Source organism: Myiozetetes cayanensis, unplaced genomic scaffold (genome assembly GCF_022539395.1).
Source record: "Myiozetetes cayanensis isolate MyiCay16 unplaced genomic scaffold, myiCay2020 scf230, whole genome shotgun sequence".
Lineage (NCBI taxonomy): Eukaryota > Metazoa > Chordata > Aves > Passeriformes > Tyrannidae > Myiozetetes > Myiozetetes cayanensis.
The window spans coordinates 36,228-63,920 of record NW_026087446.1 but is presented as its reverse complement, the minus strand read 5'-3'; the positions used below and the strand labels follow the sequence as shown (position 1 = coordinate 63,920).

At 44.7% G+C, this 27,693-nt stretch overlaps 1 long non-coding RNA gene across 1 annotated transcript; it reads right to left on the bottom strand.

Annotated features, from left to right (window-relative positions):
• Nucleotides 1–1,233: 1,233 nt before the first annotated feature.
• LOC126642587 (uncharacterized) lies at nt 1,234–24,954 on the bottom strand. The gene is made up of 4 exons (XR_007629481.1): nt 24,617–24,954; nt 22,925–23,117; nt 2,322–2,596; nt 1,234–1,752 (listed from the first exon to the last, which is right to left on the bottom strand). It is a non-coding gene; the product is annotated as an uncharacterized LOC126642587 (long non-coding RNA).
• Nucleotides 24,955–27,693: the final 2,739 nt, after the last annotated feature.

The window sequence follows — 27,693 nt, the reverse complement described above, 5'->3', positions numbered from 1 at the left end:
GTATAAATTACCTGACTTTTCACTGAGAACTTTGGAGTTAGTTTGTCCAGCGCGAGCTGGCTAGCACCCCAATGTTGCTCTAAATAAATACCTTTGCTGCTTAAGGACCCAAAACTGTCTCTGAGCAGTTATTTTATGCTGTTTTTGGCATCAAGCAGAAGCTGGAACCTTAGAGATAAGAAAGAGCCAGCACAGAAAAAATGAAGGGACCCAGTGAGGAATGGGAAGACCCCAGACCTTAATATTAGTACTGGTCAGAACTGTCATGAGAGGGGTGAGGAATTTAAATCATAAAGGTATAATTACCCAGGGTTTTCTTTGTTCAGGGTTCCTCTGTGGAGGTACCCAGTTCAAGCTGTTTCTACCACTGTAGCACTCAAATAAATTACCTTATTGGACTTAAAACCTGAAACTCTGCTACAGTACACCTAGGGTGGAGAAACTTCTTTAACAGTGGGTGACCCTCTGTTAAGGGGCAATGAGACACCCATCTGCCAACCTGACAGAGAGTCATGAGAGGTATGCAGCATTCTGGGAGCTAAGGTCTGAGATGTTGCAGAGAGGGTGCCACAAATTGTCAGGAGCACAGACTACTATACTTTGCTACTGTCAGGGGCAAAGGTTTTTGGAAAAGTTGCAAGGAGGGAAAAGTAAACATTTGATCAAGGAAACCTTGGCTGCCAGGGAAGACCTAGCATGGAAAAGAGTTCTTTCTCACACATGGTGCTGGGTATGTTCTCCCTGTCTGTAGAGAAGTAACTCCCCTGCTACAAGAAGAGATAAGATTCTCACAGACATGCCTATGGGCCCCTGCTGGAAGACAGGCAGGACATAAAGTTATGCGCATGTGAAAGGTGTTGATATAAAAGCATCAGTGTTTCCTGCTGTAAGGGTAGATGGCCTTCCAGGATGTCATTGGCCTTCTTGGCCACCCAGGCACACCACTGGTTCATGTTCAGCTTCCTGTCAATCAGAACCCCAAGGTCCCTTTCTACCTGTCCGCTGTCCAGACACTCTGTCCCCAGCCTGTAGTGTTGCATGGGGTTATTGTGGCCAAAGTGCAGGACCCGGCACTTGGTCTTGTTGAACCTCATACCATTGGTTTCAGCCCATCGATCCAGCCTGTCCAGGTCCCTCTGCAGAGCCCTCCTACCCTCCTACACTCCCCCCCAACTTGGTGTCATCTGCAAATTTGTTAAGGGTAGACTCGATTCCCTCATCCAGATCATCAATAAAGATATTAAACAGGACTGGGCCCAATATTGATCCCTGGGGAACATGATTAGTCACTGGCTGCCAACTGGATGCAGAACCATTCACCACCACTCTCTGGGCCCGGCCATCCAGCCAGTTCTTAACCCAGTGAAGAGTGCACCTGTCTAAGCCATGGGCCATGGGCCGACAGCTTTTCCAGGAGTATGTCATGGGAGACAGTGTCAAAGGCTTTGCTGAAGTCCAGATAGACTACATCCGCAGCCTTCCCCTCATCCACTAGGTGGGTTACCTGGTCTTAAAAGGAGATCGGGTTGATCAGGCAGGACTTGCCCCTCCTAAATCCCTGCTGGCTGGGTCTGATCCCCCATGTGTCCTATAGGTGCTGTGTGATCGCACTCAAGATGATCTGCTCCATAATCTTGCTGGGCACTGAGGCCAGGCTGACAGGTCTGTAGTTTCCCAGATCTTCCTTCTGGCCCTTCTTGTGGATGGGCATCACACTGGTCAACTTCCAGGGACCTCCCTGGTTAGCCAGGACTGTTGATAAATGATGGAGAGCAGCTTAGCAAGCTCTTCTGCCAGCTCCCTCATCACCCTAGGATGGATCCCATCCGGTCCCATAGACTTGTGAGGATGCAAGTGGCTCAGCGTGTCACTAATTGCTTCCTCTTGGATTACAGGGGTGCTATTCAGCTCCCAGTCCCTACCTACCAGCTCAGGAGGTCAGTTGTCCTGAGGACAACCTGTCTTGTTGAAAACAGAGGCAAAGAAGGTGCTAAGTACCTCAGCCTTTTCCTCATTTTTGGTAACTATGTTCCCCCTCTCCCACTCCCATGTCCAACAAAGAATGGAAGTTTTCCTTGCCCCTCCTTTTGCTATTAATGTATTTATAAAAACACTTTGTTATCCTTACCAGAAGTGGCCAGATTAAGTTCAAATTGTGCTTTTACCTCTCTAATTTTCTTTCTGCATGACCTAACGACATTCTTAAACACTTCATGAGTTGCCTGCCCTTTTTTCCAAAGGTGAATAACTCTCTTTTTTCCCCTAAGTTCCTGCAAAAGTTCCCTGTTCAGCCAGGCCGGTCATCTTCCTCTCTGGCTCACCTTTTGGCACATAGAGACATCCTGTTCCTGCACCTTCAAGATTTCCTTCTTGAAATATGTCCATCCTTCCTGGATCCCTTTGTTTTTAAGGGCTATTTCCCAAGGTACTCTCCCAATCAGCATCCTGAATAGGCTGAAGTCTGCCCTCCGAAAGTCCAGGGTAGAGGTTTTGCTGATACCCCTCCTTGCTTCACGAAGTATTGAGAACTCCATCATTTCATGGTCACTGTACCCCAGACAGCCTCCTGTCGGAGGATGCAGCAAGGCCGTGCAGCCTGGCAGCATGGAAAAGAATGTAAATAAGAGGTGAACATCCAATCATATGTGAAGGTTAGTGGTAAATTACAGATAACAGAGCTAAGAATAGTGTTAGTATGTAAGATTCTACAGACGGTGTGTGAGTGCAGCTGTGTGAAGACAAGATGTAATATTCTGGATGAAGAGAATAAAAGCTGAATTTAGGCCATCATCATAGAGTGCCCAGTTTTATTATTTTGGTCGCCCTCACAAACAACAACAGCCTCCAACCACCACATCTCCCACCAGCCCTTCTGTGTTTGTAACCAGCAGGTCTAGTGGGGTCCCACCCCTGGTAGGCTCGCTCACCAGCTGTGACAAGAAGCTATCCTCCATACACTCCAAGAATCATAGAAACAGAATTAACTGGGTTGGAAGAGACCTCCGAGATCATCAAGTCCAACCCTTGATCCAACCCCACTGTGATTACTCCTAGAACCTCCTAGACTGCCTCTTCTCTGCTGTGTTGAGTTCCCAGCAGACATCTGGCAGGTTAAAGTCTCCCACAAGAACAAGGACTGGCAATTTTGAAACATCCACCAGCTGCTTATAGAATAATTCATCCACTTCTTTATCCTGGTTGGGTGGTCTATAACAGACTCCCATTAGGATGTCAGCCTTGTTGGCCTTCCCCGATTCTTACCCATAGGCACTCAACCTTATTGTCACTAACCTCGAGTTCTACAGAGTCAAGAGACCCTCTAATATACAGAGCCACCCCTCCACCTCTCCTACCTTGCCTGTCCCTTCTGAAGAGCTTGTAGCCATCCATTGCGGCACTCCAGTCATGTGAGTCATCCCACCACATTTCTGTGATGGCGACTACATCATAGCTTTCCTGCTGCATGATGGCTTCCAGCTCCTCTTGTTTGTTACCCATATTGCGTGCATTACCATACATGCACTTCAGCTGGGATGCTGATTTCACCCCTAACTCTGGCTCTTGCACCTGGGAAAACATAATCCAGGAGCGCAGCACAGGTTGGGATCTACCTGGCTGGGGAGCAGCTCTGTGGAAAGGGACCTGGGGGTCCTGGTGGACAATGAGTTCACTATGAATGAATAGTGAGCTGCTTTGGCAGAGAGCCAGCAGGATGCTGGGTTGCATCAAGAGCATCACCATCAGAGATAAAGAAGTCATTATCCCACTCTACTCAGCACCTTGTGAGGCCACACCTGGAATACTGTGTTGTTTTGGTCCTTGCTATACGAAAAAGATGTGGATAGGCTGGAGAGGGTCTAGAGAAGGGCCACAAAGATCATCAAAGAACTGTGAATCCTGCCATATGAGGAAAGGCTGAGAGAACTTAGCTTTGAGAAAAGAAGGCTTAGAGGGAGACCTTATCACCAGTATTTAAAGGGTGGTGACAAAGAAAATAGAGACTCCCTTTTTATATGGAAAAGAGGAGGGGGGGTAATGGGTACAAGTTACTCCTGGGGAGATTCTGATTGGATACAAGAAGAAAATTTTTCACAATGAAAACAATCAGCTACACCATGTCAATTCACGATCAGAGAGCATCTCTTTCTAGCACTTTGCTTATGTAGGTGTAACTTCACTGGGATATATATGTACTTGGCTTTTTATTTTTGTTTCACTTGTCTAGTGCTGACCTAGTAAAAATTTAACATAGCCATTACTTCTTAGTATCACCTAAGCAGGGCCCAGATTCACCCTGTCTCAGGACTTAATTGTAGCCAATTTTTTTTGCCACAGTATTTTAGCTAACGTATTCATGAAAGAAAACCAGAATTCTCCTCCCCCAGCCTCCCCACATTTTACTACAAACACAAAATTACTGGCATGCTAAGGGGTAAAAAACAGTAATGGAGAGCAGTTTTCTTTAGTCCCAAATACAGTTACATTAAGCAACCCTTAGTTATTAAAAATTAATATAAATCTCTATTCCCTGTCAGGAGATTACTTATGATCCTCTACTGCATGAGTAGTTATTCAGATTAAACCCCAGTAATTCAGATGCTAACGCTAGAAGGAAGGAATGAGTTATTTAAGAAAAGGTACACAGTTACACACATGTATGTGTTTAAAAAATCCCCCTTACATCTATCATCTTCTTACAAATAGGGGGGGAACTAAAGAAGAAGCAATTTCAAAATTTCACTTTAAATGCTACTACATTAATTTTCAATTTCCACAATTTTCACACAATTCAAAAAACGGTACAAAGCAGCATTATGAGCAATCACATCTGAAGCCAAGCACCTGGAAAACACAGTTTTGGTCCTCAAACAATACATTTGCCTGCTGGTGAGTGATGCTCCACGAGAACAGTTTATTTTGACATTGGTATTAATACCCTCTTCAACCTTCCCCTAACACACCACCCCCCTTAGTAGTGTCAGTGCAGTCTGTAGAAGAAACAGATACAGTTTTTAAAAAACATCCTACCAACTTACAGATCCCACAAAAGAGTGTAACAAGTGAGCACAATTGAACAGGTCAATATTTCTCAAGCCTGCTGCCCTGAAACAAAGTATAAACCAGTTCAAAACAATACAGAATTTAGAAAAAATAAATTTAAAATGTAAAGGGTTTTTCTTTTGGTAGTTTTTTTCCCAATTTTAGTACATGCATAAACATTCCACATTGCATCATGACAGACTTCGGTTGCTTTTCCAAGTGTTTAAAATGCTACGCAGTCTAATACCTTTTCACCTTTCTTTAAGGAAAATTATTGACGTAGCAAAAACCCCAACCCAAACCTAAAAAACCAAAGCTACTCTGGAACTCCTTACACTACAACATCTGTCAGTATCACTCTAAGTTCAGAGAACTTGTTTGCCATAGCTTTAAAAATCTAATTGTTTGAGTTTTTAAAGTTTATAGGAAAAAACATACAAGATATATGTTTCATACACATTTCTAGGAGCTCAGATGATATTTTCTTGATCCGCTAAAAGCTATTATAGGGTAAAGCCAATCATAATCAGCTTGAGAAAGTTCACATTCTTTTAAGAACTTGAAAGACAAGCAATCTCTTACTCCAACAACTTCTATCAACAGCATGCCAGAAGTGGTTTAATCTTTCTTGAGGTTGAAAAGGAAAAGATATACAGTTTAAGTCATCACATACATTTTCTAGAAATAATCACTGCAAGTTATCATTGCTAACCAAGCTGCAAGAGAAAGTATTTCAGGCTATACCAAAATTTGACTTTTAAAACATCTGTTCTAGTAGGGGAAAGAGAAAACACCCTCCCCAGAAAAACACAACACATTTTCATGATAGCAAGACTGTTTCCTTTCATCCTTTTATTAAAAGACTTAAAATCTAAGTTCTATAATATAGGCATTTAAATGGTAAATTCATGGAAATAATAGCTGTGAGGTAGTCCTATTTTAACATCCTTGTCACATTTTCTTTTGCTCCTTTGCCTATGGGGTTCTTTGATTTTCCCTGCATTATCTATGGTGTACCATACAAGTAATTCCTCCTCTAACTGAAAAGTTTTAAATATCATCTGATGCTTTCCAGCTAGGGACCTGTGTTGGTTTTGGCTGTGGTAGTTAATTTCCTTCATAGTAGCTAGTATGAAGCTATGTTTTGGATTTGTGATCCAGTGTTGATAATTCACGGATATATTTGTCATTGCTGAGTAGTGCTTACACAGAGTCAAGGCCTTTTCTGCTTCTAGTACCGCCCCACCAGTGGAAGTGCACAAGAAGTTGGGACGGGACAAAGCCAGGACAGCTGACCCCAACTGACCAAAGGAATATTTCATACCGTATGACATCATGCTCAGCAGATAAAGCTGGGGGAAGAAGGAGAAAGAGGGGACATTCAGAATGATGGTGTTCTGTATTCCCAAGTCTCCATTACTCATAATGGAGTCCTGCTTTCCTGGGGATAGCTTAACATCAGCCTGCCCATGGGAAATGGTGAACAAATTCCCTGTTTTGCTTTGCTTGTGTGCATGGCTTTTCTTTCCCTATTAAACTGTCTCAACCCATGAGTTTTCTCACTTTTACCCTTCTGGTTGAATCCCCCATTCCAGGGGGAAGTGAGTGAGCAGCTGTGTGGTGCTTCCTTGCTAGGGTTAAACCATGACAGTCCTTTTTGGCACCACATGTGGGGCTTGAAGGGTTTGTGATAATGGCAGATTGACTAGGATGAGCTAGGTCAAATTTATAGCTGTTATTGCTGTTTAGCTATTAATTGATAGGCTCCAGTGCTTGCTGTGGTGCTTGAGGATCATTGAGTCCAACCATTAACCTAGCACTGCCCAGTCCACCATTAAACCATGTCCCTAAGTTCCACATCTACACATCTTTTAAATATCTCCAGGGATGGTGACTCAACTGCTTCCCTGGGAAGCCTCTCTCAATGCTTGACAACTCTTTCCATGAAGAATTTTTTTCTAATATCCAATTTAAACCTCCTCTGACAGAACTTGAGGTCATTTCTTCTCATCCTATCAATTGTTACTGTTACTAGGGAAAAGAGACCAACACTCTCCTTGTTGCAACTTCCTTTCAAGTAGTTGTAGAGAGCAATAAGGTCTCCCTTGAGCCTCCTTTTCTTCAGGCTAAACACCCCCAGCTCTCTCAGCCTCTCCTCATAAGATTTGTGCTCCAGACCCTTCACCAGCTTCATTGTCCTTCTCTGGACATGCTCCAGCACCTCCATGTATTTCTTGTAATGAGGGGCCCAAAACTGAACACAGGATTTGAGGTGTGGCCTTGCTAGTGCTGAGTACAGGGGAATGATCGCTTCCCTAGTCCAGTTGGTCACACTGTCTGATACAAGCCAGGATGCCACTGGCCTTGGCCACCTGGGCACACTGTTGGTTCACATTCAGCCAGCTGTTGACCAACACCCCCAGGTCCAGTTCCACCAGGCAGTTTTCCAGCCACTCTTCCTCAAGCCTGTAGCATTGCAAGGAGTTATTGTGACTCCAAGTGCAGGACCTGACACTTGGCATTGTTGAACCAAATACAATGGGCCTTGGCCCATCAATCCAGTCTGTCCAGATCCCTCTGTAGAGCCTGACTACCTTCAAGCAGATGGATACTCCTGCCCAACTTGGTGTTGTCTGCAAATTTACTGAGGGTGCACTTGATCCCCTTGTCCAGATCATTGATAAAGATATTAAACAGGACTGGCTCCAATACTGAGCCCTGGGGAACACCACTTGTGACCAGCCACCAACTGGATGTAACTCCCTTCACCACAACTCTCTGGGCCTGGCCATTCAACCAGTTTTCTACCCAGCAAAGTGTACACCCATCCAAGCCATTGAGCAACCAGTTTCTCCAGAAGAATGCTGTGGCAAACTGTCAAAGGTTTTATTAAAATACAGGTAGACAACATCCACAGCCTTTCCTTCATCCACTAAGTGGGTCACCCTGTCAGAGGAGACCAGGCTACTCAAGCAGGACCTGCCTTTCATAAACCTATGCTGACCAGGCCTGATCACCTGGTTGCATCTGACAAGATGGCACTCAAAATGACCTGCTCTATAACCTTCCCTGGCAGCAAGGTAAGACTGACAGGTCTGTATTTCCCTGGATCTTCCTTTTGGCCCGTCTTGTAGATGGGCATCACATTTGCTACCTTCTAATCAACTGAAACCTCCGCAGATAGCCAGGACTGCTGGTAAATGGTGGAAAGTGGCTTGGTGAGCTCTTCTGTCAGCTCCCTCAGTATTTTTGGGTGGATCCCATCTGGTCCCATAGACAAGTAGTGTAGCATGTCACTGACCATTTCCCCTTGGACTATGGTGGCTTCATTCTGCTCCCCATCCCTGTCAGGGGGCTGAGTACCCAGAGAACAACGGGTCTTACTATTAAAGACTGAGACAAAAAAGGCATTAAGTAACTCAGCCTTTTCCTCATCCTTTGTCACTATGTTTCCCCTCGCATCCAATAAAAGATGGAGATTCTCCTTAGCCCTCCTTTTGTTGCTGATGTATTTATAGAAACATTTTGTGTTGCTTTTTATGGCAGTGGCCAGATTAAGTTCTAGCTGGGCTTTGGCCCTTCCAATTTTCTCCCTGCATAACCTCACAACATCCTTGTAGTCCTCCTGAATTCCCTGCCTCTTCTTCCAAAGGTCATAAACTCTTTTTTTTTTCCTCGACTTCAGCCAAAGCTGTCTGTTCAGCCAGGATGGTCTTCTTCCCCACCAACTTGTATTTCAGAACATAGGAATGGCCTGCTCCTGAGCCTTTAGGATTTCCTTCAAGAATGTTCAGCCTTCCTGGACTCCTCTGCCCTTCAGGACTGCCTCCCAAGGGACTCTGTCAATCAGGTCCCTAAACAGCACAAAGCCTGCATTCTACAAGTCCAAGGTGGCAGTTCTGCTGATCCCCATCCTTACTTCTCCAAGAATCAAAAACTCTTATCATTTTATGATCGCTATGCCCAAGATGGCCTCCAACCATCACATCACCCACAAGTCCTCTGTTCACATACAACAGGTCCAGTGGGGTGCCTTCCCTAATTGGCTCACTCACAAACTGTGTCAGGAAGTTCTCTTCCACACACTCCAGGTACCTCCTAGACTGTTTCTTCTTTGCTGTATTGTATTTCCAGCAGACATCTGGTAAGTTGAAACCCCACATGAGAACAAGGGTTAGCAATTCTCAGACTTCTCCCAGCTGTTTATAGCATATTTCATATGCCTCTTCATCCTATAACAGACTCCCACCAGGATATCTGCCTTGTTGGCCTTTCCCCTTAATATTGATGCCTTTGAATTTTTAGGATTTTTAACTTTTTGTAGATTTTAATGTAGCTGTGTAGTAAATATGGATTTTTAGTATAGTTGTGTAGTTTCTCACACTTCAGAATAGCAGTTGACACTTATCAAACCCTATTCTCATGCTCCATATCAAATTTTCTAAATTCTTTAAGCTTGTTTAAGGTTCTTTCCAACGAAGGTCTATAGCAAACACATCCTGTTTAAGAAAACATGCACCCTAGGCCGGAACAACAAGATATCTTGTACCCAAAGCAACCTTGAAGGCATGGAACCTTGGAGAAGCTCCAAAGGTAATGTGTGACAGAAGGAGGAGGAAGATGACAAAGAAAGGGGTTTTGAGAGCTCCAACTCAATTCTAGGGAGGCATGCCAGGGGGGCAATTCTGGGGAAGATCTGGGAGTGGATAGCTCTCAGATTGGATGGATAGTACTATAAAATTGTAGAACCCCTGGACACGCATGTGCGCCTTTGTACTCCTTGCGGCAGAAGGTCTTCATAAGGTTGCTCTATATCTCATCTATACTAATATTGTGAGTTTTTTCTCCCGGTTTTGAGGCATCAATACTGACACTTCAACACTCAACCCTATCAGTGCCATCATTAAGCTCTAGATAATCAAAAGAATCCCTAACATACAGGGCTACCCCACCACCTCTCCTTCCTTGCCTATCCTTTCCAAAGTCTTTATAGCCATCCATTGCAGCACTCCAGCCATCCCACCATGTCTCCATGATGACAACTATGTCATAGTTTTCCAGCTGCACAATGGCTTCCAGCTCCTCCCATGCAGTTTGTCTTCCATGCTATGTGCATTGGTGTAGATGCACCTGAGTTGGGCCATTGATCCTGACACTGTTTGGGGGGGCAGAAGCCCTAATTCCTATGTGACCATTCTCAGGTTGGACTTGATCTGGGTTGGACTTGATGATCTCAGAGGTTCTTTCCAACCTGGCTGATTCTATGATTCTATTATGCCAGGGCACATGGGAAGGTGGGGCAGTCACAGAGGAGACATGCCTGCTGCACCAGGTAGGCACTTGTCTCCATTGGCCCCTATCTCTTATGTCACCATGTTCAGTTGGGAGGATAGGGAATCCTCCGTATTGTGTACCTTGTCTGCCTGTCAGGCCTATCCCAGGGAAGGTAGGGTGCGATTTCAGTAGTCTCTCTCTCTCACGCTCCCTGATACTCCTCAACCTACTCACTTCCTGCCAAAGCTCTATGACTAAGGGGAGGAGTTCCTCTACCTAAGTGCACCTGCCACAGGTGTGCTCACTACTGATGTCCGGTACTGGCATAAGAGCAGGGCACACCCTGCACCCTGACACATCTTTCCACTGGAGCTCTGTCTGGGCAGCTGTGTCAGTCATGGTGGGTGCAGAGTTGAGAGGCCATGGCTTTCTGCTGGGTAGATACCACTGTTCCCTGGAGCACCTCAAAGCATCTAGTCATGGATGAGCCCACAAAAGAGCAGGTACACCCCTGGAGGGCCTGCAGTCCGTAGATAAGTCCAAGCCAGAGAAGGGGCAAGGGGAGGAGTTCATTGCAATATTTAACCCTAGAACCTGGTCCAAAGGGGCCAGTGGTGGAGACTGTAGCAGAAATACCTTTAAAATGTTGCAACCAATGATTTGAGCCACCTGTTATAAAAATTACTATAGCAGGAATCACCTGAACCAATTGAGGAGAAGCCTTACAAGAAGCAGTGCATCAGTGACCCAACCTGAGCTGGCTTTGGGGCCCAGTAACTGCACCCAACACACCAACTTCTCCTGACCTGAGTGACCACCATAACAGATGGAGCCCAAAGTCATGGACTAAATGAAATCAATGGACATTTGTGAACATTTTGCAAGGGTGGTCCACAGACTAAGGGAATGATATCTGTGTATTGTATCAAAGGATAGAAGGGGGGGTTAATGAGGATATACTGGATAGTGTGGGACGTGAGCATGATATAAATGGTAAGGAATAAGGGGTGGAGAATGTACTGGTTTTGGCTGCAATAGAGTTATTTTTCTTCAGAGTAGCCAATATGGGGCTGTGGTTTGGATTTGTGCTGAAAACAATGTTGATAACAGAGGGATGTTTTCCCTACTGCTGAGCAGTGCTTACACAGAATCAAGGCCTTTTCTGCTTCTCACACCACCCCACCAATGAGTAGGTTGGAGGTGCACAAGAAGTTGAAGGGGACACAGCCAGGACAGCTGACCCCAACTGACCAAAGGGATATTCCATACCATATAACACCATGATCAGCAATAAAAACTGCAGGGAAGAAGGAGGAAGCAGGGGATGTTCAGAGTGATGGCATTTTGCCTTCCCAAGTCACCATTACGCATGATGGAGCCCTGCTTTCCTGGAGATGGTGAAACACCTGCCTGCCCATGGGAAGTGGTGAATGAATTCCTTGGTTTGCTTTGTTTGTGCGCATGACTTTTGCTTTCCCTATTAAACTGTATTTATTGCAACCCATGAGTTTTTTCAGGTTTTCTCTTCAGATTCTCTCCCCCATCCCACTGGGGGGGAACGAGTGAGTGGCTGTGTGGTGCTTAGTTGCCAGCTGGGGTTAAACCACAACAGGTCCATAATTTGTCTAACTTCTCACAATGCCTATTAACACAAAATAGCACCACTGAATTCTACAAGATTAATCTCTTGAACTGGCACTACTAATTATTGAGATTCTAGTATTGTATCTCTAGCTTTAGGATGCAAGGAACATTAAAACTCAAATATTTCTTCAACCAAATACTCAGAATGCTGTCATAATTACCTGCTACAGCGTGTTGTTACATAAGTATAATCTCACGAACAGCAATTTTGATCCTCTGCTCTTCAGAGGTCGTCTTACATAGGAGGACAAGCAAAGTACTTCACCTATTGCCCCCTTCTCTTCCTGTACAGTCCAGGATCAGTGCCTTTCTTTAGATGCTTTTATTTGAAATAGTTCAGCAAAAGGTGAAAAAGAACACCACACTTATCCTGAAGGCTTGTAGTTGTCCGTGTTGAAACCCCACTGTTGTGTTGTATCTTATTCAAGAATTGAGCCAAAAAGCAGCAAAAAGATTGCAGGATAGCAAAAGAGGCAGCTTGATTCATCAGATGATGATGACTACAACAAGAGAGGACCAGCCTTTTTTTCCCCTCTTTCAAAAAAGCCTGTTTGAAACCGGAAGGTAGGAGGCAATCTTCAGAAACCTAAGCCTACATTAGAACCTTCTTGTTTTTCCCCTCACCCTTTCTGAATATACTCAAGAAAAACCATGCATACCTTACATATAATGAAAGAAACAATGTAAAAAACTTAATTTTCACTTATCTATTCACCTGTGTTTGTCAATTTACCCTATCCCACCTTTTCACATTGTCCTCCCTTTACTCTGCTCTTGCATTTCTGTCCTTTTCCAACCAACTCTGTCCTGTGGTGTAATTTGTTTTCCCTCCCCTTCTTGGCCCAGGTGGCCAAGAAGGCCAATGGCATCCTGGCCTGCATCAAGAACAGTGTGGCCAGCAGGACGAGGGAAGTGATCCTTCCCCTGTACTCAGCGCTGGTGAGGCCACCCCTTGAGTATTGTGTTCAGTTCTGGGCCCCTCAGTTCAGGAAAGACATTGAGGTGCTGGAGCAGGTCCAGAGAAGAGCAACCAGGCTGGTGAAGGGACTCGAGCACAAATCCTATGAAGACAGGCTGAGGGAGCTGGGGTTGATTAGTCTGGAGAATAGGAGGCTCACAGGTGACCTCATCACTCTCTACAACTACCTGATAGAAGGTTGTAGCCAGGTGGGGGTTGGTCTCTTCTCCCAGGCAATCAGCAGTAGGACAAGAGGGCACAGTCTTAAGTTGTGCCAGGGGAGGTTTAGGTTGGATATTAGAAAGAAGTTCTTTACAGAGAGAGTGATCAGGCATTGGAATGGCCTGCCCAGAGAGGTGGTGGATTCACCGTCCCTGGAGGTTTTTAAGATGAGGCTGGATGTGGCACTGAGTGCCACGATCTAGTAATCACAGTGGGTTGGATCAAGGGTTGGACTTGATGATCTCGGAGGTCTCTTCCAACCCAGTTAATTCTATGATTCTATGATTCATTGATCAATGTGATTCCAAGACACCAAATATCAACAGAAATGATAAACACTATCAAGACTAAAATTGGAAGAACTCTAGATCTAAAACAGAGCAAGGCAAATTAAGCTACAGAATAAAGATGCTTGTCATGGGTTCAAGTGACAAGGGGGCCATAGAGATGATTTCAATTAGAAGCTACTAGAAGCTTTTGCTATTCTATGAAAAAGCCAATGATAGCCAGCTCTAGGATGGACTTCCTACTACTAGCCAATAATATTCGCTTCTGTGATAACATATTTAAGAACATAGGAAGAGAAGGTTTGTGTCGCAGAAGAAACTCCAGCTCGAAGGAGAGCAGAGGAGAATATGAGATAGCAATGTAGACTCCAAGGTCAATGTAGCAGGAGGGAGGAGGAAGAGGCCTGGGGAGGCCTCCCTCTCCCCCCTCCAGCAGGGGAAAGACTGAAAGCTGAGACCCCTGCTGCCTGTGGAAAATTATTGGGGTGCAGAGACCTCCCTGCAGCTCATGAAGGAGTCCATGCTGGAGCAGAGGAGTGCATGAAGAAGATGTGACTCCGTGGGAGGCCTAAGATGAAACAGAGTCCTGCTGGAGACCTGTGGCCTATGGAGAGAGAAACCTATGCTGGAGCAAGTTGTCCCAGGTAGGACTTGTGGCCCTGTGGGGAAATCCACGCTAGTGCAACTCATTCGTGCCCCAAGGGACAGCAGATTATGGAAGAACTGTGGCCTGAGGGATGGACCCACGCCGGAGAGGTCTATCAGAGACTGTCTCCCGTGGGGAGGGACCCCACAGGAATCAGGGGAAGGACTCAAAGCCATTACCCTCCCCTGTTACCATGGTGAGGACTATGGTAAAGCAAGATGTCCCCTTGCAGCCCATAGAGAAGACCGTCAGAGTGCAGAGAGAGAGAGAGAGACACCTCTGCACCTGATGGAAAAGTGACCCCCCAGGACAGTGAACTGGAAAGAGTTCCTATCTAAGAGATGGATTTTAACAGTGGCAGTAGGAGCCGCTGGCTGTGCCTTTCCCCCTTTTTCTCATCTCCCTGTGTGTCTGAGGGAAGGGGGGAATGGAAGGAAGGTGTTGTGTTTTAAAACTGTTTTATTATTTTACTCTTTTAGCTCTTATTCTATTAGCGATAAATTAGCTTTTAGTTTAAGTTTGTTAGCAATAAATTTAAGTTCTATTCTCTTTGAGTCTGTTTGCCTATGAAAATTAGTTAATAAGTGAATCTCCCAGTTCTTATCTCTACTTAGGAATTCTCTGACTTATTTTTTTCCCTCAGCTCAGAGAAAGTCAAAGGGGAGAGGAGAGGGGAAAAACGGTTTTCAATAAGTGTTTAAAATCCATCCAGGGTCAAAACCACGACAATGTTGTTAATATGATGTATACAGAAAGGGAATATTCAGTATTTGCTGTTGAAGAGAATTTCTGCTCTTTTAGGTACTTAATTCTGTTAGCCAAAACAGAATTCCTGCATTTGTATGTCCCTCTTTCAAAAATATGTCATATAAGCCTTCCTCTCTGTGCTTCAATTTTTATATTGTTTCTATATTATATATATAAAACCCAGTAAAATTAAAACAGCATTATTTGATAAAATATATTCTTGAATAAGAAACTACATGTTACGTACATTGTACTTTGTTCAATTGGAAAAAAAACACAAACAAAACAACCAAACCCAACAACACTAAAAAAACACAGGAATGCATGAGACTGTACAAAATAGTTACAGGAGCATCACAGGAGCATGAAAAAAAAGAAGCAAAAGTAATGGATAAAGCAAAAATGGCCTCTTCCATCCTACTGAAGTGAGACTGCTCTACTATGCAAACAAATCACTGCAGTGATGCCAAGTGACAGTGCTAACCTGCTGTAGTAGGCATGAAGGAATATAGGCTAAGAGTGAATAGCATGCTCTCAGGATAGGATTTCTACGTGAAAAATTATCATTTCGTGTATGTTGGCAAACCAATGTAAAGTCTACAGAGAACATCTTCCAGGATATGTAGTAAACAAACTTCTCACACCCCTAGCCCTTGAGTCAAATAGTTGCAATTGTACAGCAGCAGATGTGAAATCTGATTTGGTATGAAAGTTTGATACTGTCTCTGGATATTCTCAATATATTCAAGAGCAATTTAAGAGAGATACACAAAAACAATATTTCTTTTCAAACTTATGCAAGAAAAGCAAGACAGCTTACTGAGAGTACCAAGAGATAATTGTTACATGTTTGCACCTGTTAATTTTTCAAACCCCAATTGTGGTGGTGCTTCCCCTCCCTCCTCCAGTTGCACTATGATCTCAGAAATGCTCGGTTAGGCCTTGGCCTTGATAAACAGCACCTGGGCTGAGCTCCTCTTGAGCTTATTAGAAACACTGTCTGTTCCCAGGAACTAATGCTGGCTAAAAAGCTCCTGTTTTTTTAACAGCCTTAGAAACTTATTTTTCTTGCCTGAATAACAACCCAAGTGGAATAACATTTTTATTATTGAACTTTCAAAGAAAGTTACTGACCCAAATTGGGGCCAGGATGAAAAATTACTATGACTAAAGCCAACTCTCTTGTGACCCTATAAACAGTGGTCCTAAGTGAGACCCTTTGAGCTCTCCTGGCCTGCAGCAGGCTGCGACCAGCAACCTCCCTCTGAGTGGGGACACCTCTCAGAGACAGCAAACTCGCATTTGCTATACACTGAGGATTATCGAAGGATGACGGATCCTGGGCTGATACCCCCCCATTCCTCGAGGCTCAACCCTTTGCCCACTGAGAAGATGCAAAGGCATCCAATATGAGCACTTCACTGAATTCAAGGGGAATTTTTCACAGGTATATACCTTGTACAGACTCCTTTAGGTCTGTGTGCTTGCAAGTGTGAATGTGCAATAGCAAATGTACTAGGAATGCTGCTGTCCTAGATTCTTAAGTACTTTAGATTTGTAAGTTAGGCCTATAAGTGAGTTACTGTTGTGTTTATAGTAAGTTCTATAGAATCTCTTGTTGATTTGTTAAAATTAGGCTATTAAGTGCTGTTAAGTTTAAGTACTGTTAAAACCTTTAGGCCTAAACTGTTGGTCAAGTCTGGGACTCAGTTTGGCAAGGGGGTCCACTCTGAACATTGTGACTCAACAGGAGAGTCTTTCTTATTCCTTTTTATCCTTACCCTTTTCCATCCCCAGTCTCTATGTTGATGATTTTTTTGTCCATTTTAGCTTTAGATTGATTTTAGATTTTAGTCCATTTTTTCTGTGTGCTTTAACCATCTAGTAAATAGTAGAGTGAACCTTGTCAATGAACTTTGTCATGCTTTCACTTTTATATTAAACCTGCTTTTGATGATACCTTTGCTGGTGATTCTTTGAGTGACCTAAAACACTCATTTGTGACAAATATCTATGGAATAAAATTAGAGTATGCTTTGGGGAGATGAGAGGAGAGACAGACTTAAAGAAAAACATCACTGGCAAAAATTAAAACCAAGTGTTTAGATGTGTAAGAGACATTCATCTTATTAATCACCACTAATATAAAGCAAAGGAATCTGGAGGGCAGATTTCGGCCTTTTCAGAAGACTAGTTCAGAGGGTACCCTGGGAAATTACCCTTGAAAACAAAGGGGTCCAGGAGGGATAGACATGCTTCAAGAAGGAAGTTCTGACCGCACAGGAGCAGGCTGTCCCAGTCTGCCAAAAGTCAACCTGACAGGGAAGACGACCGGTCTGGCTGAACAGGGAGATTTTAAAGGAAATTAGGGTAAAAAAGAGAGCCTACCAGTTATGGGAAAAAGGGCTCGCTACTCAGGAAGAGTTTAGGAATATAGTTAGGTCTTGCCAAAAGAAAATCAGAGAGACGAAGGCAAAACTTGAACTTGATCTTGCCACTTCTGTTAGGGATAACAAAAAGTCTTTCTATAGATATATCAATAGCAAAAAGAGGGACAAGGAAAACCTCCATTCTTTATTGGACATGGGTGGGAACATAGTTATCAAAGATGAGGACAAGGCTGAGGTATTTAACACCTTCTTTACCTCAGTCTTCAACAGTAAGACAGGTTGTCCTGAGGACAGCTGGCTTCTGGAGCTTGTAGACAGAGATAAGAAGCTGAATAGCCCCCCTGTTATCAAGGAGGAAACAGTTAGCAACCTGCTGAGCCACTTGGATCCTCACAAGTCTATGGGACCAGATGGGATCCACCCAAGGGTGGTGAGGGAGCTGGCAGAAGAGCTCATCAAGCCACTCCATCATTTACCAACAGTCTTGGCTCACTGAGGAGGTCCCAGATGACTGGAAGTTGGCGAATGTCACGCCAATCTACAAAAAGGGCTGCAAGGAGGACCTGGGAAACTACAGGCCTGTCAGCCTGACCTCAGTGCCTGGCAAGGTTATGGAGCACATCATCCTGAGTGCAATCACACAGCACCTACAGGATGGACAAGAGATCAGAGCCAGCCAGCATGGGTTTAGGAAGGGCAGTGTGGAAAACAACGTGGAATATACACACTGGAAACAACAGTCATAGAAGAGAAACAGACGCAGCACAGAAAACTCCCAAAGCCAGCACAGAAAACTCCATATCGCGAATTTATTGCTCCAGGCCACCCTATTCTATGTACAATTACCTCTCTCCCCCCACATCCCCCCGTGGCAGCTATGTGCAGCGCCATTCTTGTCCTGCCCACAGAGCCAGGGGCTACGCCCCTATCCTAACTCCATTGGTTGTCTCCCCTGCCTCTCCCCGGTTCCTGGGTTCTTACTGGGTGTTAACCTCCCGGTCCCTCTCATTGGCTAGCCAAGTAGCTGAGCCCCCCCTTCCTTCAGCAGCCTTATAAGCCACGGGAAATTTGAATAAACCCTCTTTGCCTCTAAACAGTCTGGTGTTTGTATCCTTGGCCAGCACTAAGGATTGCATCACTGCAGCTCCATCCTAACAGATGGTCCTTTCCTTCAAACTCTGTCAGGGCAGGTCCTGTCTGACCAATCTGATCTCCTTTTATGATCAGGTGACCTACCTGGTGGATGAGGGGAAGGCTGTGGATGTGGTCTATCTGGACTTCAGCAAAGACTTTGACACCATCTCCCACAGCATACTCCTGAAAAAGCTGGCAGCCCATGGCTTGGACAGGGGCATTCTCTGCTGGGTTAGGAACTGGCTGGAGGGCTGGGCCCAGAGAGTAGTGGTGAACGGGGCTGCATCCAGCTGGCAGCCAGTCACTAGTGGTGTCCCCCAGGGATCAGTCTTAGGCCCAGTTCTGTTTAATATCTTTATCGACAATTTAGATGAGGGGATTGAGTCCACCATTAGCAAATTTGCAGATGACACCAAGCTGGGGGGGACTGTTGATCTGCTGGAAGGCAGGAGGGCTCTGCAGAGGGACCTGGACAGACTGGAGAGTTGGGCTGATTCCAACCGGATGAGGTTCAACAGGGACAAGTGCAGGGTCCTGCACTTTGGCCACAACAACCCACTGCAGCGCTACAGGCTGGGCACAGAGTAGCTGGAGAGCAGCCAGGAAGAAAGGGACCTTGGAGTTTGGATCAGTAGGAAGCTGAACATGAGCCAGCAGTGTGCCCAGGTGGCCAAGAAGGCCAATGGCATCCTGGCCTGGATCAGGAACAGTGTGGCCAGTAGGACGAGGGAAGTGATTCTTCCCCTGTACTCAGCGCTGGTGAGGCCATACCTGGAGTACTGTGTCCAGTTCTGGGCCCCTCAGTTCAGGAAGGATATTGAGGTGCTGGAGCAGGTCCAGAGAACAACCAGGCTGGTGAAGGGACTTGAACACAAGTCCTGTGAGGAGAGGCTGAGGGAGCTGGGGTTGTTTAGCCTGGAGAAGAGAAGGCTCAGGGGAGACCTCATCACTCTCTACAACTACCTGAAAGGAGGTTGTAGCCAGGTGGGGGTTGGTCTCTTTTCCCAGACAGCTATCAGTAAGACAAGAGGGCATGGTCTTAAGCTCTGCCAGGGGAGGTTTAGGTTAGATATTAGGAAGAAATTCTTTACAGAGAGAGTAATTAGGCATTGGAATGGGCTGCCCAGGGAGGTGGTGGATTCTCCGTCCCTGGAGGTATTTAAGAAGACTGGATGTGGCACTTAGTGCCATAGTCTAGTAACTGTGGTGGTAGTGGATCAAGGGTTGGACTTGATGATCTCAGAGGTCTTTTCCAATCCATCTGGTTCTATGATTCTGTGAACAAAGAGTATTAAGTTCAGGCTACCAAGGTGTTATTTCCCATCCTCATCTATTCTGAAGCATGAACTTGATTCCCTTTTCCTGACTTAGACTGAGAACTCAAATCCATTTCTTGCCAATTAAAAATAAAGTAGAATGGTGAGACACAACAACAAAACTGAAACACTTTCCTTCCCCAATCCCCTTCTTCCCAGGCTTACTTTCACTCCTTCATTTCCAACTTTATACCTCTTCTCCCCCCACTTCAGGGGCGGGGAGAAAATCATAGAATGGTTTTGGTTGGAAGTCCTTCACAAACTGCTCCAGCATAGGTCCTCTCCATGGGGTACAGTCCTTCAGGAATGGACTGCTCCAGTGTGTGTCCCCTAGGGGCTGCAATTCCTGACAGAAAACCTCCTCCTCTCCAAAGGTATGCTCTCTAGAGGGTGCAGCTTCCTTCAGGGCACATCCACCTGCTCTGGTGTGGAGCCTCTGCGAGCTGCAGGGTGGATATCTGCTTTGGAGTGGTCTTCTCCACAGGCAGTAGGGAAACCTCTGCTCCAACACCTGGAATACCTCCTACCCCTCCTTCACTGACTTAGGTGTCTGCAAAGCTGTTTCTCTTGCATTTTCCCCCTCATTCCTCCCTCTCTCACAGACACACTCTGCTGCACAGCATTTCACCCTTTCTTAAATGTTACCACAGAGGTTCCCCAGCCTCACTGATTGGCTCATGTTTGGCCAGTGGCAGACCTATTTTGGAGCCAGTTGGAACTGGCTTTGTCCAGCACAGCAGCAGCCCCTGGTCCCTTCTGATGGAGGCTGCCCCTACAGTCTCCTCACTACCAAAACCTCACCACATAAACCCAATATAACTCTCTATACATACACACTTTTTCCTTTCCCCCTCCCCCTAATTTGTATTACCTACTTCTACCAAAAAGACACCAATAGATGAAAATACTTCCATAATTATATTTGTGGAATCTTTAACTCCCACTTAGGTTTCTTGAAAGCAGGAACTTATAATAGTGGTTTTCAATTTATCTTTTTAATCTTCTGTGAAAGGTACGAGTTTATACAGCAAATTCAAGCCTGCTGAAAAAGAACTGGCTTTACTTAATTATCTTTTGTGGTCCACAGACTATTAAATCAACAAAGCAAATTCAATCCACAGAAATTAGTGTCTTGTATTAACATCAGCTTTCAAGAACATAAACAATGGTAAGAGATGTTGATGCAAGAAGCACTTTCTGCTTGCTGGAAAAAGGAAGTACAATTGCACCCCAGCCAGCTACTTTCTAGATAAGTTTTACTTAGCCCACCCTTTTTTACCTACAGAGAAGTAAGGTCTGTTCAAGAGTTTCCTGATAGCAAATGACAAGCACACAAATAGGTTTTCCAGGATCTGTCTGAATTAGGCTACAGGGTTAATGACTGATACAAGCATAAGGGAAAAAGAGTTTAATATTTTAAAACTTTTTTAAAGCTTTAAATTGTGCTCAGCAGCACATTTAAGATGCAAAAAGTCTTACTTCACAGGTAACTATCATGTTTTAAGTAATGTGCATCTTCCTGATATTTGCTTATAATAAAGTTGTCTGAATACGTTTTTGATATTTAGTTGGTTTAGTCTTGAGAATTGCTACAGCTTTTGAGTAACTTTGATCTACTGGTATTTACAAGTGGTCATAGTTTGATATGCAGTATTCTTCCTACATTAGCTAGGTGGCTCACTTGAAGTAGTAAAAAACTTCATAAATACAAAGTCATCAGAGTTGTCCCCAGTAAGTTAATCAGGGGTCTTAGTTATAACTCTCTAAAAGTTCAGAAGACTAGCTTTGGTCACACTGTTTTATTTTGTTCATGTTCCTCTACTCAACTGACAAGGCTTATTGTTGAGTTTGGTTGGGGTTTTTTGGTTTTTGTTTTTGGTGGGGTTTTTTGTTTGGTTGGTTTGGTTTGGGGTTTTTCTTTTTAATATAAGTAATCAGGAATATTTTGCCACTTACTAGAAGAAACCCAAAATTTGTTTACTAACTAAACAAGTACCATCTTTACTGGAAGTAGAAATCAACAACAAAAAAAGCTTACAAGTTATTCACATGATTCAAAGTTTACTGACTTCCTAGAATATTTCTAGGTATAACATCAAAGCCTGAAATTAACAGCTTCTTTTTTTTAAGTTTCTTTAGTTTTACTGTTCATAGGTTTCCTACAAATTTACACCTAATATCACCTAAACACTTCTCTCCCCCCTTCTTCCCACCCCATTACTCACTATGTTACATGCAACCTTAATGGCCAGCATGTGCTGAATGATCATTATCTTCTTGGATCTTTTTCACTTGGAGCAATAATTTAGATCTATCCCCTCTACCCAACTGGCTGTTTTCATAAAGTCCACAGAACTCAGTTTTCTTTATGACCTCTGACTCATGAAATCAACTAACAGGTTCAACAGGCTGTGATCAGAAAGAGGAGGAGACAGACAAGACAGATAGGTAGACTGACAACATAATCACAACAGCTTCTATTTGTAAGTTTCCCTTGCCTTCTTAAATCTGAAGCATTCATCCTATTCCTACTTTTAGAAATATTAATTTCCTAGTGCAGTAGATACTTGTTCAATTTATCAGTGTTCTAAAATAAGAATTCAATTCCACCCCTACAAGTTCACTGTTATCCTTATCTTGCAGCAGGAAAGTTCTAACCAGGCATTTCCAACGGAGTGAACCCTCTACACATCCTAGAACACCAGCAATCAACATTAGAGGAGCGGATTTTTTTTTTTTTAATTAAGAAAATATCTGGGAAAACTGTACTTTCACTTTGGAAAACAAACATGAAGTTAACACTTTCCATTATACTGCTCTGACAACTCAATAAAAAAAAAAAAAAAAAGGAAGCCTCCTTGGAATTAACAGTCCACTGTTCCAACTTTAGAGATAGCATAGTTTGGGGGTTATACAGCACATATTATGCATGCATGCCATGCACTCTATAGATAGACATGAGTTTTACTTTATCATTTCAATCTAATCTGTTTCAGCTTTTGACACTTCAGACAACTTTTGAGGAAAAAGAGAGTAATGCTGATAGACCTTTAATAGAATTAAAATTGTATTATGTAAGGTATGTACACGATTGTTATGGTCATTAAATGAAACTAACTGATTCTAACAAGCAGATTATGCATCTGTAAAAAAGCATGGTCAGTCCACTTGCTCACCAGGAAGCTTTGGCACTAAGTTAAAACATAAACCAGTTCTAAAAAAACAAAATACAGGAGAATATGTAACCAAGGACTGAACGTGCTTACCTTGACTCTCCGCTACTGTTTCTTACAACATCTTCATCACTGTGCCCATTCATTGTAAGTATTAAGAAGTTTAAAAGATAAATAGAAGTCCGCTCAGGTTAGAAGGCAGATGTCAAGAAATTATTTCTTGGTACTCTGTTTTCCAGGTGACTTTTTTACTCAACTGTTCTCTGCAAGATTTTTCCCAAATTACCTAAAGTAGTAAAGGAAAATGTTGACATAAATGGAAATATTTGATAGTTGCAACTGAAAGATACTGAAAATAACCTATCCTAACACCACTGAAAGGGAGTATCTATCACATTTGGCATCTTCTTTTTAATTGAAAAATAACTTTTGGTGTGACATAGTCCTGTCTTAAGAACAACCCGATCTTACTTTTAGAGGAAAACAGCCTCCCGAAACACATAAATAAATTTTATGAATATTAATGCTCTAAAATCTGATTAGCAAAATCATTTTGTGCACAAAACACATATCAGAAGCAGTTCTAGACACAAAGTTTACATTCTGTTAGGCGTAGTCAGGAAAATAAAGACTGTCCCATTTTAAAAAAATGGCTCAACTACATCAAGCTAAGAAGATGCCACAGATGGAGTGATGATTATTTCATATGCATTAACATCTTCAATCAGATCTCTACCGTGTCAGATGCATCTAGAAAAAGTTTAGGTTCACTTTAAATGGAGTGCAAATATGAACTCATTGGTAAGAAGCTGAAGAGCGGCGCCTCTCACAGAATAAGTGGTGTGAAAGCAATTAGGGGCTCTTTAATACAGCCCGACCTACAGTTCATAGTGGAGGCGGAGGCCGCTTCGTTCCGGGATGGAAAAAGCCCTCCGCTCAAGCACTATCTCAGATACCAGGGCCACTCCAGACAGCAAACAAAGGCAATGACGGAAGAAAAGTGATAGGAAAGAGCCCTGTAACCCCAGAGAGGCCGCGAAGCGAGGCTGGGGCCCCCGCGGCGGCGAGTCAGGCAGCTGGATGGTTTCTCGCGGATCGGCCGCTGGCTGCCCAACGAGGCCAAGATCCGTACTATCTGTCCTCCCACGCCCAGGGTGCGAACACTCTGCCGCCTCCGGGACCAGCACTCCCTGGGCCCCAGGAAAGATCTTAAGAGACCACGTAACTCTCCTTGTCGGCTACTCCCTGCTCCGCGACGATCCTGCCCGACGACCTACACCGCGCTCTCGCGGCCTCCCGTGACCGACCGCTCCCAAGGCGCTCCCGAGGAGAGCCTAGGCCAGGGCTTCCTCCCTACCTCTCGCGAGTTCACCTCCCGCCCCCGAAAACGGCCCTCTGGTGGTGGCGCGACCCGCAAAGGCGCCGCTCCTGGCCAAGGCTTCCTGGAAATATTGACAAGGCGGCCGCTGTCTTCCCTGCTCGCTCCTCCCAGCGCCCCCCCCGCTCCCCAGCTAGAGAAGAGCAAAGGCCCTCAGCCGGTTCGTCACGCTCCCCCCGAAGAACCCAGCGAAAGAGGCTCAGTCCCGACTGCCCGCCTCAGCTTTCACAGCTCTCTCCCTCCCTCTTCGGAAAACAGCGACCGGATACAGGAGTCCAGCGGCACGCTGGGCATCCAACCCCCTCTTCTCAACGCCAGTCGCCTCTCCATCCATCTTCGAAAGCGACAACCACTGCGCAACTGCGAAACAGGGAAAAGGAAAGGAGCCATGGCGGCCCTCTGCCTACCTGCGTGCGTGCGCCCGGCTTGGCTTTCTTAGGGCTGCCCCGGTCCGAGGCGGCGCTACACCCCACGAAGAGGTCTGTGCTACAACCTAGGGTCAGAGACTGCTCCTGTGGCCGCCACTAGGTCTGTGCTGCCGGCTCCTTACAGCCCCACGCGGTGGGCTCGCCTGCAGCTCTCACCGGCTTGAGCAATAGGGCCCCAAACCGGGCAGGGAGAACCCTGGTGAGTAAGTGCTCTGTTGCTCCGCCGCCTTTCCTTATGTCCTCCCAACCACCGCCATCACGCTGCCACTCCGCTCAACCTCCTCCTCCCTTAGTTGGATGGAAACCCTGGGCGTGATGTCAGTCCTGCGCCCTGGGACAGAGTGGGGAGGAGGAGGAGCAACAGTCGGGAGGGGACAGCGCCGCCGGGACAATAGCACCAGGAAGGGCTGCTTGGAGGGCATGGCGGAGCCCAAGCGGCTTTCTAATTGCGCCGGATACTGCAGGGCCCGGAGGCAGCAGGTGCCCGCCTGCCCCGCCGCAGCAGTGAACGGCCGCTGAGGCCGGTGCCGCTCCTGGTGCCTGCTGCAGCTCCTGTGTGAGGGGGCAGGGCGCGGCGCGGCACGGTCCGGCCTGAGGGACGCCCATGACTCGCCCAGCGTGGCAGGCAACCTGGCCTAAGCTACACGTTACTGGTTAGCGTGGTGTGGTTTGTGGGTTTTTTTTGTTTGTTTTAGGTTTGTCCTGTCTAAAATCAGAGCCCCCTAACAAACATATATGCATTTCTTAGTCTTCCTATGCCGTTACAGTTGGCATTAGGGCATATTTAGGAAGGCTTGGCATGCAGCTGCACAGAGAACACTTGCCTCCTTGAGGAAAGCATCCCCCAGCTGGAGGCAGAACACTCTTGATATCTAACTCGAGTTGTTTTGAAGCGATCAATGAGAAAGATCTTTGTTTAAGGTGGCTCATGCTCAAAAAAAAAAAATCGTCTTACTGCTGGAGTCTACATGTTCTCAGAGTGGCAAAAGAAAGTAGTGGCTGCTGATTGAAAGACTTCTGCTCTGAGCAACAGTGTGTTGGAAAGAGGAAGTAATTTATCTGCTTTGTCCTCTTTGTATTCCTACATATTGTGCTGGTTTTGGCTGGGGTAGAGTTAATTTTCTTCATAGTAGCTAGTATGAAGCTATGGTTTGGATTTGTTCTGAAAACAGTGTTCATAATTCAGGTTTTGGTTTTTTTTATTGCTGAGCAGTGCTTACACACAACCAAGGCCCTTTCTGCTTCTCACACCACCCCACCATTGAGTAGGCTGGGGATGCACAAGAAGCTGGGAGGGGACACAGCCAGGACAGCTGACCCCAACTGACCAAAGGGATATTCCATACCATATGACATCATGTTCAACATATAAAGCTGAGGGAAGAAGAAGGAGGGGGAGGATGTTCGAATTTATGGCATCTGTCTTCCCCAAGTAACCGTTACGCATGATGGAGCCCTGCTTTCCTGGAGATGGCTGAACACCTGAACACCACTGAATTAATTCTTTGTTTTGCTTTGCTTGTGTGTGCGGCTTTTGCTTTACTTATTAAACTGTCCTTATCTTAACCCACAAGTTTTCTCACTTTTCCAATTCTCTCCCCCATCCTGTCACCAAAATTGTTGCAAAAATAACACTGTAATTTCAGTATTAGAAAGCAGGCATTACTTTATTTCGGCAACAGATGCATGGGGGATCACTCCTCCTGACATGCACACACCAACTATCAAAACTTTTAACTATTTATACATTTTAGCAAACAAAGGAGTTAGTGTTCATTGGCTACAAGTTATATAGTCCTCTTATTAATTAGTATTCTATCTTCTGTTGGTTAATGATCTCTCGCTTCTCATGCTAATTAGTCTGTGTGCTCAGTCTTTCTCTTCTTTTGGGTCAGTGGGTTTCTTGGGTCCGTGGTCACAGATCTCTCCCTGCCAGAATTACCTTTTACCCAGTCAGAGCTGATTTCAGCACAATTGCTGAGTTGGTTTTATTAGTTTCTTCCTTATCTTGGGAGTTCTGCCAAATGTCCCATAAATTCTGCATTCTTTGTGTCCACTATCAGTTGTGCATTCTCCTTCCCCAAGCTTTGTTAAGCCTCCTCCCAGGTCTGAGATCATTGAAGCATGTCAATCCCTAAATTTAATTTGGTTTTCTAACATATGGACATCACTTAGAGCTTGCTTGCTAGCTGCTAATCTGTTTCATGGATTAAATTTCCCTTCTTGTTGATTAGGCTTGAAAGTTTACAAAGATCAAACATCAAAGAACATCCTTTCTTAAGAAATTTTTACATATTCCACATTTTGCAACAATTAGGCCGAACCTTGTTTCATAACCCCTTTCTCATTCCCTGTAACTCTCTGAGCAAATTGTTAACTATTTTTGACTCTTGAGATGTCAGTGTCAGCAAGACTAAACACTATTTGTTACAATTAAAGATTTTCCCAACAATCCCACTATGGGGGGAGTGAATAAGTGGCTGTGTGGTATTTAGTTGTTGTCTGGGCTTAAACCATGACACATATGCAATCACACTCCATCATGCTAGGAAGGATTGTGGGGTCGTTACTGACCAGGATGTGGTACTATACTTGGAATTTTCTTCAGCACCTTGCAAGAGTAAAAGAGGTTAACATGAATAGACAGTTTGCTCATGAAGGAAGGAAGGGCTTGAGAGTCATTCTATGTATATGCCAGAGTAAGGTGGCTACAATAACTGTCAAATCAGTTCATATCTGAAGATTTGTGTTGGCCAGGAGCCAGCATCTGAGTCACAGTCAGTCAGAGATGTTGGCCTAGGGTTTATCTCATAGCTGCTCCCCCTAGGGTGAGCAAAGCTGTGCAGCCAAGACACCTACCAACCCCTCAGCAGGGCTGCAGGGGTTTCCTGTTGCTGCTTCTTCAGCCCACCAACTGTTGGGATCAGCTGTTATACACAGCAATTCTATCTCCTTTTTGGAACCAGACTGCAGCAGCAGAGGCTAGGTGAGGCATTTCCACTAGTCCATCTCAAGCACCATATAAAAATACCTCAAAATCTCAGGAGTTAAAAACA